The sequence below is a fragment of the Octodon degus genome, unplaced genomic scaffold, assembly GCF_000260255.1.
Source record: "Octodon degus isolate 3935 unplaced genomic scaffold, OctDeg1.0 scaffold00047, whole genome shotgun sequence".
NCBI classification, from domain to species: domain Eukaryota; kingdom Metazoa; phylum Chordata; class Mammalia; order Rodentia; family Octodontidae; genus Octodon; species Octodon degus.
Window position 1 is genome coordinate 3,544,482 of NW_004524623.1, and position 17,178 is coordinate 3,561,659.

Below are 17,178 nucleotides of genomic sequence, written 5' to 3' on the forward strand. Positions count from 1 at the left end.
TCTTATGTTTACACATAAGTCCAAAAATCTAACCATACAAAACCTTGAAGCAGGACAGTCCCACAATATTCCTTTTCCTGTCTCTTGCCTGCATTCACCACCCACTTCTTTTTGAACAATCATCTACCTGAGAGACAGCACAGCAGCACCTGGCATGTCATGACAAGCAGCCCATGTATTCAGAAGACCAGCATGACTAGGCACTCCAAGCATGTACCTACTATTACAGATTACCATCTGCAGTGCAGTTGCTTTCTACTGATTTTCCTTTGGAAATTCATTCTATGTACTACTATCTTGTTAAATCAACTTTTTGGGGAATGAGGTGTTGTAGCATTTCGTGGTATATATTTTAATAATCCTTTTACTTTTAATTTTTCTGTAGTTTTGTATTTTAGGTAGATACCTAGTAGGCAGCATATAGCCTGATTTTTCCCCAGGCCATCTTTGTCCTTTACTTAGAGCATATATAGTAACACATCTAGTATCTTATCACAATCACTTTAAAATTTTGCCTATTCTATTTATCTCTATATTTGGCCTTATGCATGTTTTGCTCTTTCCCTATGCATTTATAATGTTGTTTAGTTTGCTTCTACTCATTTGTTACTATAGATTTGCTGTCCCATAAATACCGTAAGGATAAAAATGTAGTTAATTAATAGCTTTACATTTGTCACTGACCTCAAAATACTTTAACTTCACTTAGCCCCCACACAATATATGCTGTTTCAGTGCTGTCATTTTATCCAACACTCTGAAATTATATTACTATTGTGTGTAATACTCAAGGCTCTGTTTTTTTTGTTTGTTTGTTTTTTTGCCGAACTGGGGATTAAACTCAGGCCCTCTCACTTGCCAAGGAAATGCTTATTCTACTGAGCCATCTCCCCAGCTCCTCAATGCTCATTTAAATGTACCCTATTTTAACACCTCCTTTGCTCTTCATTTCTTCTTGTATCTTAGACCTTTCATCTGGAGTTACTTTCTCTCTAACTGAACTGTTCTTTTAGGGTTTTTAGGCAATCTACAAGTCACATGCCCTCTCAGTTTTTTTTTTCTTATTATTCTTTTTGGTACAGGGTCTCACTATACAGTTTAGACTCATTGAGATCCTCCTGACTCAGCCTCCCCAGCACTGGGATTCCAGGCGTGTGCCACTGCACGCAGTTTCCATTCCAGCACCACACACCTGAGAACCCTGGGGTGGTGAACCCGGGGCTGGCATGACATGTGTGTGGTACTGGAGATTGAATTTGCGTTCTTGATGAACTATCCTCCCCAGCCCTCTCTCAGTTTTTGTTAGACTGAAAATGCCATTTTCTTTTATTCTTGAAAGATCATTTTGCTGTGTGTAGTCATGACAGTTATTTTCTTTCAGCATTTCAGTAGATCATTATCTTGTCTTCTGGCCTCAAGTTTTATTCCTGATAAGTTTGTCAGTATAAATGAAGCAATGTGAAGGTAATTTCAATGTTTTAAATTTGTCTAAGATTCAATGTGTTTGGTTTTGCAATTTATTCTGGTGTACTTAGATGTGAAAATTCCTTTTATTTATGCCTCTTGGGAATCACCAGGCTTCTAGAATATGCTGATTAGTATCCTTCATCCATAGAAAAATTTAAGATCTTATCTAAGGAAACATGCCATTATCTCCTTCTCTTTCCTCCAGAATTCCAAATAAAGGTATTTTTCTATTTTTAACTTCTTGTGAATCTTTATCTCTTCTAGTCTCTAGCTTTCTGTCCTTCTGGCTCTCTTTGTCTCTTTCTGTCTCTGTCTGTCTGTCTGTCTGTCTGTCTGTCTGTCTGTCTCTCTCTGTTCTATATGCTAGACAACTTCTTACAGATCTGCTGGTATACTTAATTATTTGTCTCAGATATTTCAAGTTAAATTTTATTTCTTTAAATATAGGGAACATAGGTGTTGGATAACTTTTTCTAATTTATCTTTATTGTATAGAACTTCAGGATTCTGTTTCTATAGAGAGATAAGTGTGTTCTGGGTGCCTCACTGACTTCCCAGGATCATCCAGGAAATGAAAACTATAGCTTATTTTGTTTCTGCTTCAACAAAACTCAAGAAGAAAGAAAATTTTGTCCATTTATCACTCAGAGTTGTTTCTTAAATTTTAACCCGGGGCCAGGGAGATGGCTCAGTAGAATAAGCACTTCCCTGGCAAGCGCAAGGGCCTGAGTTCAATCCCCAGTTCTGAAAAAAAAAAAAAAAAAAAAAAAAAAAAATTAACCCAACAGACAACAGTATCTTGTCAAATGTTACATATCATTAGGTTTTTAAAACATATTTTACCTGGCAGTTTTCATAGTTTTTTCTTTGACAAGATAGTTGCTGTGAATAACTTAGCCCAGTATAGTACTCCACACACACTCTCACACACGTTTTATTGAGAATTTAATGTTCTTTGGACTATAAATGTATCTGTGGTTTCTCCTTCACCAAAGTCTTGGCTTGATTCCATAGCTTTCCATTCATTTTTAGTTCCTAGAAAAATCTTTTGCATTTAAGATATGATCCTGAATACTTGATTCAAATCTTGACTCTTTTTCATTTCTCTGTTGCTTCAAGTAGTAGGCAGAGGCTTGACAGTGTGGTCAGATTCTAAAACACTTCCTTACTTCCTCTTCCAGTCAACAGCTCCACCATATTGATTATGCAGAGGAAAGAGTGGGAAGAGTTACCTTCATGTAAATATTAGTAAGACCTCTCTCTTTGCTCTGTGTCAGTATGGCCCCATTGTTATTAGGGAATTCTCTTGATAGAACGTCTTCCAAGGGGTATGCAATGAGAAGTTTTGCCCTCAGAATTCATGTTGTTCAATAGCCTCTGGAGAGCAGGAGTGTCCCAGGGCCTTCAAAAGAACTATATCCTCTGACCCTCCTCCTTTTAAGTTTTAAATTTTGAGATATGGTTTCATTATGTCACCTCTTCTCCAAGCTGAGTTTCAATTTATAAGCCTCCTGCCTCAGCTTCCCTGAGAGCGGCTGCTTTCATTCTTAAATGTGGAATTAGATTCCCTACTCTTGGTTGGTTCTCTTGTAAATTTTTGGTGTACACTTGAAGAATTTCAAATTCCCCCTTTACAGTTTGTTGTAACTTTCAACTACTACTTCAATAAAAGTGATTTAAGTTTAAGGAATCAAAAGGATTGGGACACTGAAAATTAAATGTCAAAGTTAGACTTTAATTTAATATGAAAATGCCTCCTCTAATGAAATGACAGGGGTGGACATTGTAATTAAGTTGTGCTAGACATTTAAGAGAAACTTTTAAATACTACAGGTAAGCCTACATGTGGGCAATCTTAGCCTTTGTGCCTTCAAGTGCAAACAAGCTCTGGCATTCAATTGAAGAGCTTCTTTGATGAAATCAAATATAGAATCATTCTTTGGTCAAGGAAGAAAAACAGAGAACTTGGAAGTGGTTCTTGACCAGTCTGGTATTTTTCCATTCTGTCTCTGGCTAACTATGTGTTCTTTCTGGTTGTACTTGTTTGTCCCAGTACATCAAGTTCGATGGACATGGACTTTGAATTTTTTGATGAAAAAAATATTGATTAAATATCAATTGAATATTTTCATGCTGGCATCATGGCCAAAACAAAGCAAAAGAATTTTCAGGTCATGAAGCATATATTGACTAGGCATCTTGTTTACGTCCAGTTCTGGGCTAGACACTGTTGCAGAAGACAGAGGATGAGGCCTTGAGTTCTGCTGAACTTAAAACATACACTGACTTCTCTCCTGTGCAAAGACCTCACTGGATCGTCCTTGAATAATGGTGTCACTTGTCTCTAGGAAGTAATCACTTACTAGAGAGGATATAATTCCTTCATATCAAACCCCAGAAGCCAAGATATAAAGGAAATTGCTTAGGACCAAATATAGCCGATAGAAGATCTCAGGTTTGCAAGAATCAGCATTGATGGGCAGAAGTATGATACACACATATAGGCTATTAATATAATAAAATATTAAAATATATATATATATAATAAAATATTTATCAACTTCACATGTGGGTAAGAAAAAGAGCTAAAATGACCACATTTAAGTAAAATCTACATCTGAAACATTACTTATTTATTCCATACTTAAGTACTTCATGAATGTTATGAACAAAAGATAATAGCACATATATGCACTCTTTATGAGCATTGTTTCCTTTAGTGTACTTAAGAATTCCAGGTGAAAAAGGATGGGGTTTGGTCACTGATAAAAGAAACAGAAAAAATAAGAAAATAAGAGTATCTTTTTCGTGTTGAAAATGTTTGAAGGCAGTCAGTTCCAAGCAATCTCCTTGGCCATCAGATACCCAGACTTCCTTCATCTCTCTGGTCACTTGATTTAAGATTCTAACCTCATGATTGCACTATGTACACTACAGCTCCAGCAGTGATACCTATGTTCTAGATCAGAGGAGGTATAAAGAAGCTGACATGCAGAAGGACCACCTCATACCTGTGATATCTAAGCTGTGATGTTATCTCTATCTGCAAGGAAGAGTAGGAGATATATGTTAGGCTGAACATATTCTTGCCCCAATAACATAGAGACTCTGTTAGAAAGGAAAAAGAATGAGGATATATGTTGGTTAGGCTGCTGGACCCATAGATCAAAGCAATCTTTCCCCCATCTTATAGCTGAAGGACTGAACCCCCAAACCATTAAGTAAATTTACTACTATTACAGCTTTGTCCTAAGTGCAGCTCTATCCACTGTTCTGTGCAGAACTGTGCCTGAAATTATGGGCTTTGCTTCACTGATGTTGGCCTCCTCTGTTCTCTCTTGAACTACTTAATATTCTCCTCTCAAGATTGCACTAGCACTTTTAACTGCAAGAAGGTGCAATGCTATAAAGGGGACAGGGAATTTGAAAGTAGGCACTTTCCTCCCTGTATGTATTGCGCTGTTCTTGTTGTTGCTGTGTTTCTGCAGGTGTGACTTGTAGAAGTTTCAGGAATGAAGCTTCTACACAGCTAGCTATCCTATGGATTTGAGTTTCATTTCAGCTCCACTACCCTGGTGTCTTTTTTCATTTCCTCCAACTTACAACTATCTATTCATCATTCCATCCCAAATATCCACTTTCTAATTTTCCCAGATCAGACATCCAGTTACTGGCTCCATTCTCTAGGGAAATTGTGAGTAAACCTCTGTTCAGGGCAACATTTTGTCTCCCTTCAGCCCACAAAGAAATGAATGGGCTTTTGTTGTTGTTGTTTGGGGAGGGAGGACACTGCACAGCCCAGTGGACCAGGGATTTTTGAATTCACTATGGAACATAGACACAACCACACCTGGCTCTAAAGAGCTGCATTCTAGTTGGAGAAACGAAATGCGTTTAGCTCCTTGAAATGGCAGCTACTTAGGAAGACAGAACACAATTACAGGTCAAGTGAAGACTAGATGGTGAATGTTCTAAGATTCTCTTTGGCTAAGAAGTGCAGGGAAAACTGTGAAATGAGAGGGAATTGGTTCACTTTTTGTGGGAACATTGAGAGTGTGTGAAAACCTTCTTTAGGAATGAAACAGCAAGATGGAAGCCACAGCACTGGGAGACCATTAGACATGAATTCAAGGCCCTGGCTGAAATAGTTGACTGTAAAGGAAGGGGGAGGGCTACAAGGGCTGGGCTCAGGTGATAAACAGTCTTAAATGCTGGGCTAAGGAATGTGAGTTGAATATTCATTGGATTATATCCAAATGCATGTTCAATGTAGAGCAGCAATGAATGAAATTCCTGATTTCAAAGGACTTTTTGAAGTCTATGAAAGCTGTGTTTTATACAGGCACTCTTTCTTATTTTAGGATTCCTTCTCTGAGCTGCCCCTGGCTGGCACAGCTCCTGTGGTCCAGTCCCTGGGCAGAAGCCCACTGTTCATTTGCACAGACCCCTTCCTCAGCACACTTAGAAAGGGGAGAGAATGAAACTCACATCAACCCATTTAATGAGTTGAGTTGGATTGACTCTACTAAACATTGTAGAGAAAAAAATCTGAAAGCAATCTCTAAGATATGAACTTTGATTATTAAATATTCTATGTCTATGAAGACCGGTGGTGTCTCTAAAAGCAATATAAGTACAAGTTGTCCATACACTGGGAACTAGGGCAGATTCTGGCCCCTGTTCAATCTGAGGCACTTGGCAAAATGACTGTGATCATCTTGATTCCATCCAATCTGAGGAAGAGAATCAGGTGAGGAAATTAGTAGTAGTTTCTCTTCCCAGAAGTAAAATTTCTCAAACTACCAAGCAGTATTATCTCTTTGGAGTTTCTCAAGACATTTTTTATTTGCAACTACAACCTAACCCAAACAGATTTTTAACAAGAAAGGAACTTATTAATTCACCCAGAAAAGGACAGGAAAATATTAGCTCACAGATGTCACACCTGCCTTCTGCATAAAGTGATATTATCAGGGCTCTGCTTCTCTTATGCTCTCAACTCTATTCTCAGTCATGTTGCATTATTTCTTAGATTCTCATTGCTAGCAAGATGGCTATGAGCAGCTTCAAATTTTAAGGTGTGAGTTGGGCAGAAAACAACACACACTCCCTCTCAACAGTCCCAGCCAAATTTTTCAGTGTGAAGTTCTTCATATCACATAAGATGTTAGAGTCTAAGCTGGAGTCTCATGCGTTGCATGGAGTTAGATTTTCTTCACCAGTAGAAAAGGGATGCATATTTGGGGCCATGAAAAACAACAAATATCTACAAACATCACTTTGTAAAATGCCTCACTGTTAGTAATACACAACACAATTCCCTCTATCCTTTTCAGTTTCTACAACATTTGTAAGGATAGAATACAAGTGTCCCCAGCATACCCACAGATGGAAATTTGACTACATTTTTGCTTCAGATGAACTTGAGACTTGGGGGTAAGGGCAGCTAACCTTTGTAGAATAACTGTTCCATGCCTAGGGATTCACTTTAACTGTAATAGTTCATCTTCATAAAGTCCTCTGAAATGGGCATTTGTTTATTTCTTTCATAAAAGAAACTAATTCGGAGAGGTTAAGTATCTCACCCAATGTCCTCTAGTTGAGAAGATCTGGTGTTAGTGTGAGAAATCTGGTCTTCCAGACTCGGAAGGTGCTGCTGCTTCCACTCTGTACACCACCCCATGTCTGCAGGGTTTGTTCTCATTTCCATGGTCATAAAAATTATGCTGTGAAAATAGTTAGAAACTATGACAGGGGTTTTAGACATAATATAGTTTGTTTATTTATTTATTTAAGGAAGCAGGGATTGAACTCGGGCCCTTGCACTTGCCAGGCAAGTGCTTATTCTACTGAGCTATCTCCCCAACCCCAATAATCTAGTTTAAAACCAAAATTTCTGGTTAAAAAGGTGAATGATTTGAGACACAAGAAGTGACTTTTCTGAATCATAAAAACAAGGCAGAGCTCAGCCAGGAAACCTGATTTTCAGATGCTTGTTGGATCCAGATTCATACGTTAGCTCCTCTGCTTTCTTTCCATCATTTCACATTTTTGTCTTTAAATGGAAAGCAAGTAATAGTTTATGTTTTTACTCTCTTAGATGTATATGAACTAATGACATTTCAGAACCTGTGGTGTACCAGAGTCTATGAAATGAGGACCTAGATCTATCATGTGAGGCTGCTGTGGAGATGCAATAAAATAATGCAACTACATCATTTAGAATTAAACTCGGTGTGCCCAAGGAGAGTCACATGGAGAGAAAGCATTCTCACAGGCTTTCTCAGAGAGTAAAATGGTCAAGCAATGGCTGTGTCTCATCCACATGGCTGACACTGACAAAGAATCTACAGACTGAGATACAGGGTTTCAGGGTAAATCCTGAGGGGATTTGATTGATCTTGGCAGATATAAAAGTTACATTTCTTGTTATATAGGTCTTGCTTTATCTTGGTCTTAACCATCCAGCAGAAAAGTATAAAAACAAGGTATAAAAAGTAAAGCCATATTAATATGGTGAGCTGTAAAAGGCTCAAGTCAACAACTTCTGAATTGCCAGTCCTACAGATAACCCATTACTATTATGGACTACTGGACTATATTGGATTATTTTGCTGAATTCACACACCTGCAATATTTAAATGGTAATGGAATACCCATCTCTGACAAAACTAAACAAAAAAGGGGATACAAATGAAGGATCATTTTCTATCTGCATATACAAAATAGGATAGATATACAGCTACTTTCTCTTAATTCACTGAGAAGAAAGATTTGTACTAATAGTGTTTGGACAGGATATGATGTCTGCATCTTGTACTATGAATAACCACTATGAAGACAACAATATGCAATGCATTAATTATTGAAAACTGTCCTACTAATAGGTTTTGAAACTGTATCATTGTTATTTGTTTCTCAATAAAATTAATAAAAAATAGAATTAAACTCAGCACAGAGCAAATGTTAGTTATGACAATGGTGGTGGTGATGGTTACAATGAATTTAAATAAGTGTATATGCAAGGTTTGGTTCATAGCTTTTTTTTAGGAGTTGACGTTGTGCCTGAGCTATGTTGTCATTTACAGATTTGTCTCTTTGGCTCTAGGCAGCAAAGGGATTTTTCTTCTTTATCCTTCATATATGAGTGTAGGTTTGGATTCTGGAAGCCAAACTACAGCCTCTCAAATTCATTTAACCAAGTTACCAAATGATAACATTTTTTTGTCCAAATCCCATGATAAAATGACAAATCATCACGCTGTGTTATACAGATACAGTGCATGCCTTATACTAGCTCTCCATGTTCTTCACAGTCAATTGACAAAAGTGGTTGTTAGAGACAGTCTCACTGTGAACCCTCAGCCTCATCTCTTTATGACAAAAATGCAGCTGAGCAGGTAAATCCATGTCCTAGCATTCTGTGGGTAGAAATTGATCTCTGCCTATAGTGGCAGCCTTCCTTCTCTGTTAGGAAATGAAGTCTGGGAGAATTCAAGTGTTAGTTTAAATTGACAAAATATCCAACTAATTCAAGTTTTATTGACTTCTGAGACAAATTTCTCACGTTTTCTTCATCCTATTTCAATGTGTAACTTTGAAAAGCACAGTATTCTTTAAAAGATAGGGCATTCACAAGAGGACAGCTTTTATTTCCCCTATTTTCCAAAATTTCCCTGTTTATAGATTTGAAATCAAAATAGGCAATATCTTTACTGATCTTTTCATTCAAAATTCATAGTGCTTCATATTATTTTTCTATTCTTCATTTTTCCTCTTGTCTTTCAGAACGTCTGTAAAATGATGGGTTATTATTTCCGCTACTTCAGTTAGTGTTTATGCCAGCAGGAGGAGCATTATTTTATTATTTTTAGAGAATAGAAGCTATTTCTTGAACCAGGAAATTGAACTTTCTATTTAAAAAAATAAAGCACAATCATCCATTTCATCAATTTCTACTTGATTTCCTCTGAGATGTCTCCCTCATGCTCGCCCGCCACCCCTCCGCCATGTAAGGGAGAAACCCTTTCCACCATACACCATGTAAATCTCTACCATTCCTTCTCATAATGGAATGAGAAGGAATGGTAGAGACACTTTTTAATGTCTGCTTCTTCTCTTTGGAAGGGCTGCTCCTCAAGGATGGAGATGGTGGCTATTTCATTATTTTATGACCATAATGTAGGGCACCAAGTTTCTCCCTTCCTTCCTTCTTCCCTCCCTCCCTTCCTCCCTCTCTCCCTCCCTCCCTTTTTATTGTGGTACTGGGAATTGAATTCAGGATCTTGCACTTGTCAGATACGTGCTGTGCTGCTGAGCTATATCCTCAGCCCAGGGCACCAAATTTCTAAAATGTATGTTAAACTACAAAAGGCCTAACTTGAAAGCATTCTTAGAACCCTGGGGACAACTGTGCACTCAGCCTCACCAATAATGTTTACCCACTGGGTAGAAAGATTCATCACCCAAGTAGATCTTAGTGCCTCAGAGCTGCACCTGCAAAGTTGCCTGCACCACTTTAGGTAATAATCTGCTAGAGACACTTATAGGCACATATTTACTTAATATTAAGCTGGGCTAGAAAAGAAACCAATTTGAAATTGCTTCCTCAGCTGAAAGCTCTATGCTAACAATAAAGTTTAATTTCAGCAGCTGTAGTTCTCAAATCAATAGACTGCAAAGAGGGTGGCAGAATTTCAGTTTTTGGTTTTGAATACTAAGCAGGTCAGAAGTTGCATTATTTAAGAATAAATTTACTAGATTTTAAAAGCTGCTTTTTATGAAAAGTAGCCACATAGGTTTATATTATTTTTAATAATAATCTAAACCTCCAGAACAAAGCAATGTCCAATCATAAGCCATCATATTCATTACACAAATATGAAGATTTTAAAGCATTTATTACTGCAAGAGAAAGATGAGTCAATAGTTATTAAATTGTATCAGATAATTAGACATTATTGTTATTCAACAGAGTTTTAGGACTTTTCTTAAGTTATTTGTGTTTTGTTTTAAACATATTATATTGTAGCAGTACCTTCTAGTAACCAGACTAGACTGTGGTTAAACCCAATTGATTTACCTTAATAGTATTTTAGGTTGACAATGTATATGTGATAAATATTGACCAAGTTATGGTTATATTGTCTTTTTCAGATTGATATTGTTCTCACGCATGTGTTATGTTTCCTCATCTTTTAATAACTAAATTATGCTAGAAGTCACTATGGCACAAAGTTATGAAATCATGGATATTTTTATAACCAAAAAGCTCAATGTGAAAAATAAATCTTTAATGTAAATAAATTGTTTTATCCTTAAAAATGAATCATTTTAGATCTCTCCAGGGTCATCAATATGTTCTCTTAAACCAAACAATGGGTGTCAGTATCCTAATCCTAGTAGATATGAGTTAGGTGAAGGGAAAGATAATGTTCTATGTAGACATATTTCCTAAGGTCAGAATGGAGAAGAAGCTACGCAGGTGTTCCCAAGCAGTTTGTAAGAGTTGTCCACATTTTTGAAGGATTATTAGAGGCAAAGATGTTTTGTTTCAAAAGGGAGATCTTGGAGACATGGGCTACAGATGGAGTTGAATGAGCCCAGGACCCTGGACAGCTCTAAAAGGATCTCCTGCACGATTTGATTTTTTTTGTTAGTTTTGGAGTGTGGAGTCATCTCACTGATAAGATTCACTTCTTAATGTGTTGTAGAATGTTCTAAGCTTGATTTTATACCATTTTCTTTCTAAAGGGAAGATAATAAAAAATGAGTATCATCTGCATTTTATGCCCATAGCATGAGATGTGGATTCTTGCCTGACTGAGACTTCAGCAGGAGCCAACAGCGCGCCAAAGACAGCATGGAGTGGAGATGCGGACTGACAGCTACTCTCATGATTTATTATATTTTCTTTCCTTAAAGGTAGACATTGCTGGAACACAGACTGAGAATATAAAATATAAAATTGAGGCTGTTTCTAGCTCAATTTGGGGAAGATCTTCAAGGTATACAGCCAAACAACTATTTTTCTCTTTCATCAAAAGTTTTTCTTTTGAATAATTCGTGCAATTAACTCTGAGCTTTTATACATGATGCATACTAATAAATTCTCCATGGAATATTTTAGAAATAAAGTGCAGCTGTTCAATTCATGAATTTATTTTGCAAGGCCTTAATGTAATGTTTCTTTCAAAGAAAATTTTCATTCTTTAGATGGTTCAAATGACCTTCTATATTTTATCTTATGTCTTAATTTTTCCTGATTCTTGATCAAAAATACATGTTAGCCCTCTTAGTTACTTTTCTCATTGTTGAGACAAAATACCTGACAACCAAAGTTAAGGGGGAAGTTTTACTTAGCTTATGGTTTGTAGAGACTTCAGTTCATAGCAGGTTGGCTCCAAGGCAGAATGGCACATGGCGGAGGGGTGCTGCAGAGGAGAGCAACTGATGGTGCCCACAGGTAGAAAAAACAACAAGCACCTTAGCAGAATCTTTTCATCCCTTTCATCTCATCCAGACTGCTTGAGGGGGACAGCACTTACACCCGTAATCCTAGTGCCCTTAAAGTGGACATTGCATAATTAATCAATTCCAGCATCAAACACTGGAATTTTGCATGACACAGCTACCTCTGCAAAAGCCCCAGCTATCATTGTGTGGGGTTTTGGGTGGGGTGTCTAAGCAAAATCCGTGACATTAGCCTTAGTAAATTATATGTCTTATATCAGGTCAGTTATTGGTATGCTTGTATTTCAGATTCATCATTTCTTTTTTTTCCCTAATTTTATTGAGAAGCAAATAGCAATGAGACAGTTTCAAAACTGATCACTAGCACAGTTTCAATAATTAGTACAGAGTAAGGAGAGGAAATGAAATGATGAATCTGGGCGGGGGAGTTAGCTCAGTGGTCTAAACGCCTGCCTGTCAAGCACAGAGACCAAGGTTCAATCCCCAGTACTGCATGCTGTTCAATAATTAATTGCATATTGTTGTCTTAGTGATTATTCATTGTACAAGATGCAGACATGATATCCTGTCCACAAACACTATGAGAACAAATCTCTATTCACTGAATTAAAAGAATGCAGCTGTATGACCTAACTGTTTTGAATATACAGATACAAAATGGTCATTCATTTGTATACCCCCTTTTTGTTTAGTTTTGTCAGAAATAGGTATTCCATTGTCATTTAAATATTGTATGTGCATGAATTCAGCAAAATAGTCCACTATAGTCCAGTGGTCCATAATAGTGGTGGGTTTTCTGTAAGAATGGCAGTGTCAGAAGTTGTTGACTTGAGCCTTTTACAGCTCAGCATATTAACGTGGTTTTTCACACCTCATTTTTATACTTTTCTTCTGGATAGTTAAGACCAAGATAAAGCAAGACCTATACAACAAGAAATGCAACTTTTGTATCTGATAAGGTCAGTCAAATCCCCTCAGGATTTATCCTGAAACCTTGTACCACAGTTTGTAGATCCTTTGTCAGTGACAGCTATGTGGCTGAGTTATGGCCATTGCTTGACCAATTTGTTCTGTGTGAAAGCCTGAAAGAACGTTTTCTCTCCATGTGACTCTCCTTAGGCACACTCTACATCATCAATCACTTTCCTCTGTGGTCCCATAATCTCCTTGATCAGAAAATTTGGGACACAACTGAGTTACATGATGTTACAGTACTGGTTCTTCTATGTCCTGAGTCTTCACTGACCTTGAAAGTATAGGGCCAAAATGTTGGCTGTCCTTGAAGCCCTTCTTTTTCTCTACTATTGGTCTGTAAACTTAGGTTGTTAACCCTCCAGAAGAAAAGCTTATTATAATTACCCTACAACATCATTTATTTTTTATTTTTATTTTTATTTATTTTCAGAACTGGGGATTGAACTCAGGCCCTTGTGCTTGCCAGGCAAGCACTTATTCTACTAAGCCATCTCCCCAGTCCCTCTTTTTTTTAAAAAAAAATATTTATTTATTTATTTATTTATTTATTTGGTACAGGGTCTTGCTATGCAGCTTGAACTCTCAGTGATCCTCCTGTCTCAGTCTCCCCAGGGCTAGGATTACAGGCATGTGCCACCAAGACTGGTTTTCCTGGGGTCTCAACATGCCATACTGGGGATTGAACCTCAGTCTCTGTGCTTGACAGGCAGGCACTTAGACCACTGAGCTATCTCCCCCACCCAGATTCATCATTTCATTTCTTCTCCTTACTCTGTTCCAAAGATTATACTTGTTCGAGGAGCCCTCAGAATCAATTATATGAATTGAAATTCTATGAAATGATGTAATTTCTGATTATTTTCTTAACTTTATTTTTAGAAGTTAAGTTACAATCTGGATTCATGAAATATTTAACAAGTTATTTTCAGTTTTAAAGTAGGGCTAAAAATTAAGAATCAGTTACTACATTTAATTTTAATTCTCAAAGACAAATTTCCCACTCTCATTCAATATTTTACTAACCTAAAGTAGGCCATATTAGCAACAACATGACCATTTAAAATTATTAAAGACAACCTTTCTTTAACGATTTGAAATCCTGCAATTTTGCAAACTTTCACATCATTTAAATGACTTTAAACTGCCCAATTACCTCTTTTTTGAGATCAAGAGTTAGTATTGGATGTTTTCAGTACAAATCTTCTTTACCAACTTGAGAAAAGACGTGGGTCAGCAAAAGTGAGAAAAGGAGTAAAAGGTTGAGAGAAATAGAAAATGGAAGTGGGAAACTGCCAAGACGCTTTGAAAAAGGGCCATTATGTAGTCATTATTATAGGAGTTACGTCCTGTGTGAGTTTCCCTTGGAAGCCTTATCTGGCACCATTACTAAAAATTGTGCTTGGGCAAATTTGGGGCATCACAGGAGAAAAGCTCTAACAAGACAGCTTCTTACTTTATCACTCTCAAATAAATCTCTCCCTTGTACCATCAACCTTGGTAGCTGAGTTCCTTTGTCCAAGGTCAATGGAGACACAGTTACAGCACTTTGTGATGTTCTATCAAGGTGTCTGCAGGCTTTGGAAATATGTAAAAACACTGTCCTGATGCATTCTGATGCATAAAAAAAAAAAATCAGCCCTTGCATTATTCAGGTGACTTCCATTCGGGGCATTTCAAAGGAAAAATTTTGAATTGATCACCATGAAATGAAACGTCAAAAGAATAAATAAAAATATTCATTACTCAAAAGGTAATGTCCAAAATATAAAATGATATATTCTACAAATAGAGAACACTTCGAATAGACTAAGTCTATACCTTTCAGTTCAAGAGATTAAATTTTTAAAAATTGTATGTCTTCTCTTCAAAAGGAATCGGGGTCACCACACTTGTCTTAACCACCTGAGCTCTTCCGAGGCCTCTTTACTCTTTCATTTGTTTCTTTTTTTCCTCAGGTTTATTTAGGTATTTCCTTCAGTTGAAGGTGATTAATGTATTATCATTATATTCATAACCCAAAAGACATCTTCAGGAGGTAATCAAAGAAAAAAATAACCCTAATATTCAAAATACTAGATCAGGTGATATTTAGTTGTTTATCAGACATGTAACCATAGTATTCTGCTATAGTAAGCAAGGTAGTTAGATCTTGGCCCAAAGGCATTTATAATTTAAAACCATCAATAAAAAATAAACACATAGAAGTACATGTCAACAAGTAAGTTACTGCATAATAAATCTAGAGCTAGAAGCCAGAGACAAGGTTCAGAAGAAGGTAGTAACTACTGCTTCAGAATTAAATAGAAAACTGCCTACCTACTTTCTAGAAATTGTAAGCAGAAAAGACTGTAAGCGCACTAGCCCTTTAAGGGCTGTGTTAGAGAAAAGTACGAAGCTCCGTATTTGGTCATCTTTGCTTCTCACTGCCCCGTGTTGTGATATCTTCTAATGTCTTCATACACAGATTGGCTTTTCTTCTGTCCCTATTCACTGCCCTCCAGATGTAATTAGATCAGCAATTTATATCTTGCAGTTCATTTTATTGATCGAATTCTCGTCTTTTGAGAGGTATGTATTTGTTAAGTCTCTCATCTCCCTTATGAAATTAAAGGCCTCGATTCCTATTAATAGAATTTTAAATGTCAGTACACATACATGAGGTGGGAGTAATATTTGATTTGTAGAATAAATATATATGCTCTTGGACCACTGAACTTTCAGCATACAGATGTCTTTTTCTAGTAAGTTCATTACAAAAACTAATAATAACACCTGGAAAGGACTTCGTGTGACGGGAGTCTGTGAACTTGCCAATGAGTGTTAACAGTGGTGATGGTGGTGGTAATACCAACTACCCTAATTACTTAGAGCATCATTAGGTAAAGCGCTCTAAAATTCCTTTTCTTTCAGAAAATAATTACATGTAGATTCTTAGCTAAGCATATTGAACAGTATTTGAGTGAAGAGATATCAAAAACCTATTAGCAAACAGGGGTGGGAATCTTGCCAACATTTTTACAATATGAAGATTAGCAAAGGGAAGAGTCAGCCTTTCAGTGAGTTTGAAAGAGTTGGGCTTCACTGTAGCATTAGGAAAATTACATTCTTTTGGCCTCAGCCACTTCATTTGTAAATTGGGAATAATAAATCCTACCCTAAGTAAACAAAAGAAAGCATAACCTGCCAGGGTGTGGTGGGAGAAAGATCCTTGCCACAGGAAATCTTGTTATTCTTATGTAAAAATAAACAACAAACAAAACCCTTTCTGAACAAGATAGGCACAGTGGAACTGACAATGACCATGGGAAGAAAACTCTAGCACACCACATGTCAGTGAGCCCAACATGTCACATGTATGATATATCGCTACTGTTAAATGGCCACGGCTTTGAAGCTTACCTTGATTACATGAAATGTGACAAGAACGTTTAGAAAAAAGCCGCAGAAGTTTAGAGAAATGGAATCAATTTCTCCTGTGGGAGCTTCTACTACCAAACCAAATGTTTTCCTCCTTCTTAAAGAACCTTGTTAAACTCTACTTTTTCATTTTTGTAATTATTTTTGTAATTATTTTCTTGCAGTTATTTAAATGTTTTAGTAATACTTTTATTTAATATTTTTAAAACTTTTATTTTTATAGATACATATTTGCCATTCATACTTTTCTGTGATTATGACACAGAGTGAGATTGAGATTATTTGAACCCTTACGTGTGTTCATGTTTCCAGACTAATTTACATCTTCCCCTATCTCAGTTGTCTTCTTATGTACTTGTAAAGTGCAGTTCCCAGCCAATCTCAGTCAGTTCTGAGAAACCTGAAAGCCTAGCTAGCTCTAATTGTCTCATTTTCACCATTGCTAAATACAGTTGCAACTTTTCAGCCCTTTTCTCATTTGACCTCTCGGAAGTGTCTGTCATAGGTTCCCACTTCCCTCTTGATGTGCTGCCCTTGGTTTCTGAAACTCTGTGCTTAGCTATATCTGCCTCAGTCTGTGCCTTCTCACATCCTTTCACAGGGCCCTTTTCTGGTTAAGCGCTTTGCAGTGAATGCTCCGGAGGGATCTGCCTCCTTCCTCCTCTTCTCATTCTATATTGTACTCCTTCAGTTCATCAGTGCCAGGGCTCCGCCTTGCATCCATGTGTCCTGATGGCTGTGACCCACATGCACCTCAGACCTCCAGGGGCAGACTGTTTTGAAGTGTCCTACTTGGCATCTCCCCAACAGATCTCACAGACACCTCAAACTCAGCCTATCCACAGA